Here is a 3,303-nt window from a genome sequence, read left to right on the forward strand (position 1 = left end):
TGAAGGCGAAACTTCTGCATGGGGAAGCTGCATCATGAACAAAAGTTTATATCGAGTATTATGTTGACGTTAGTAGGCCCTGGCCGAAAGCGCAGCATGTGAAAGGTATAGATAAAAGTTAGCGTTGCAGTCAGTACTGTGTAGTTACTAGTAGCTGGATTTAAGCTCGAAATGAGACACTGTTGGTGAAACTTCATCATGAGAACGTCACAAGCTGATCACGCTCTATGATATGACTAGTATTATGTTGCTTCTAGTAGGCTAAGCGCAAGCCGAAACATCAACATGTGAAAGTCGTAGAATTTTGCAATCAAACTGTGGCTAGTACTGTGATGTTACTAGTAACCTTTTCTTACGTCATATGGCCAAGAGAGCATTTGAAGGCGAAACTTCTGCATGGGGAAGCTGCATCATGAACAAAAGTTTATATCGAGTATTATGTTGACGTTAGTAGGCCCTGGCCGAAAGCGCAGCATGTGAAAGGTATAGATAAAAGTTATCGTTGCAGTCAGTACTGTGTAGTTACTAGTAGCTGGATTTAAGCTCGAAGTGAGACACTGTTGGTGAAACTTCATCATGAGAACGTCACAAGCTGATCACGCTCTATGATATGACTAGTATTATGTTGCTTATAGTAGGCTAAGCGCAAGCCGAAACATCAACATGTGAAAGTCGTAGAATTTTGCGATCAAACTGTGGCTAGTACTTTGATGATGCTTGTAGCCAACCGAATTGGTTGAAAAGCCCAATAAGTAAGCTAACTTGGGAGAGCTTGTTGGAAACCAAATGCTACTAGATTGGTCCAAATACATCCTTCAACAGGGGATCACTTGGCTCGCTTTACGAAGAGGAGCACAGCTATATGTGTTAATTCGGTATGAATCGCAAGATTTGTTTACCGACCTCTCTAACGCAAAAGGCGGTCTCGGCTTCGGCTGTTGACTGCGTCCGATTCAGGGTTATATAACTCTCGATTGAACACATTGATGTTCTATTGTTGGTGCTTCCAATAAAATTGGAACACTTAAAGCAGAACCGATTCAAATAATAGCATTCTGATCAATGATTGCATTCCTTGATCAAGAACTGCTGGAGTCATTGTGATGGCGAATTTTCTTCATAAGAAAATTGCAAAGAGACGGAACTTAATGAGACTAGTATTACGTTGTTTCTAGTAAGCGGAAGCTGAAACAGCAACATGTGAAAATCAAGTTTTGTTCAATGATCTCGAGGCGATAAGTACTATGAAGCAACTAGTAGCCTAAGCATGACTCAGATTTGAGACAGTCAAAAAGACTGGCGAAACTTCTTCACATGAAAGTTACATAGAGAACTACAAATGTATACAGCGAGTATTATGTTGTTTCTAGTAGGCGAAAGCTGAAACATCAACATGTGAAAGTTGTCTGCAAACTGTAGAACGATATGTGATTAGTACTGTGCTGTTACTAGTAGCCAGTCTGACTGTAGAAGCCAAGACAAAGGGAAACTAATGCATCTGAAAAGGACAAGTTATGGAAAGGTATGCACGATAAGTATTATGTTGTTTCTAGTAAGCGGCAGCTGAAACATCAACATGTGAACGTCGTTGTGTACAGTAACCTAGAACTATATAGTCCTTAGTAACGTGCATTTACTAGTACCTGTAATTGGTATTCAGACTCAGGCAGTTTGGAATAGTTTGGCAAAGATGCACCAGAGAAAACTGGGATTTGATACAGAAATTGTTGAATACAAGTATTATGCTGCTTCTAGTAGGTTGAATCCGAAACATCAGCATGTGAAAATTGAAAACATTTCTGGTTCGAATTGTCACAAGTATTTGGTGATCTGAGTAGCCAAACTCACTACAACGCCAATTGAAGGCAAAAATTCTCAACGGGAAAAGCTATTCTCATTGAATGAGCTAACAAGACGAGTATTATGTTGCTTCTAGTAGGCGAAAGCCAAAACATCAACATGTGAAAGTCTTGCTGAACAAATTTAATGTTGTTGAGCTCAGTACCGTGTGAATTAGTAGCCATAATTGGCGAGCGAAAATTGAACTGGCGAAACTTCGTCTTTGGAAAATTGCAGATGCCGAGCACTTATTTTGCAACGAGTATTATGTTGACTGTAGTAAGCGAAAGCCGAAACAGCAACATGTGAAAGCTGTTGAAATTTGTGGTCATTTTGCAATAAGTACAAGGAGTGTAACTAGTAGCCAGGTCAAAATTTGGGATAAGAATGAGCAAAAATTCTGCATGAGAACAGTTGAAATTATGAAACTAAATTACAAAGACTAGTATTATGTTGTTTCGAGTACGCGAAAGCGGAAACATCAACATGTGAACGTTTGTAACGAAGTTTCGTTAATTTTCAGCCTAGTACTGAGCAAGAACGAGTAGCCTCATCTCCAATCCCACGCAAAATGTAGTGAAATATGTGAGTGAACCTTATTCACGGTGAGGGTTTCCCGAGGTCTGTATTGCAGCGAGTATTATGTTGCTTCTAGTAAGCGAAAGCTGAAACAACAACATTTGAAAGTTGGAATTAATGACTGAATGGAAACTTCGACCTGTGTTTGATAGTAGTAGCGAACAAAACTGCTGAATCGGTTTCTGTCTCATATTGGTCAGTGAACCAATTAAGAGACAATCAACTACATAACCTGAATTGGGCGAGAGAACCCCCTTAACTTAAGCATATCAGTAAGGGGAGGAAAAGAAATCAACTGAGAATCCCTTAGTAATGGCGAATGAACAGGGAAAAGCTCATCGGGAAGAGAAATGGCAACATTTCTCGGTGTCCGGTATGGTTTGATGCTAGACTGGTGAATTTGTCCTGATGTCTACTGGAAAGTAGCATCAAAGAAGGTGAAAATCCTGTAAAGGTCATTTTCGATACCAGTCATAATGGCTCATTCCTATGAGTAGAGTTGTTTGAAAGTGCAACTCGAAGCTGGAGATATGTCTCTCCAAAAGCTAATTATAAAGCGAGACCGATAGTAAACAAGTACCGTGAGGGAAAGTTGAAAAGCACTCTGAAGAGAGAGTGAAAAGTACGTGAAACTGTTGAAGGGGAACTGGAGTGAGCGTTACCATACTCAATGCCTTGATATTATATTCTCGGCTACCGAGTAGTGTAGTTGTCGTCTTTTGGCAAATCTTGTTAATGAATCGAGCAGAAGTTTTCCTCGGAATTCTTCTTGTTGATTCTAAACAAAATGAGATAAATTGATCTTGATTGCCTGTCTGACCTCAACTTCCTATTCAATGCTCTCTACAGCCCGTCTTGAAACACGGACCAAGGAGTGTGAGTTGC

At 40.0% G+C, this 3,303-nt stretch overlaps 2 pseudogenes; both read left to right on the plus strand.

Annotated features, from left to right (window-relative positions):
* Positions 1-810: 810 nt before the first annotated feature.
* LOC142358340 (5.8S ribosomal RNA) lies at positions 811-962 on the plus strand (annotated as a pseudogene).
* Positions 963-2,645: 1,683 nt separating this feature from the next.
* The window catches only part of LOC142358341 (large subunit ribosomal RNA), a 4,518-nt pseudogene continuing 3,860 nt past the window's right edge, over positions 2,646-3,303 (plus strand).

Source organism: Convolutriloba macropyga, unplaced genomic scaffold (assembly GCF_964194025.1).
Source record: "Convolutriloba macropyga unplaced genomic scaffold, txConMacr16.3 SCAFFOLD_3691, whole genome shotgun sequence".
Taxonomy (NCBI): Eukaryota; Metazoa; Xenacoelomorpha; order Acoela; family Convolutidae; genus Convolutriloba; species Convolutriloba macropyga.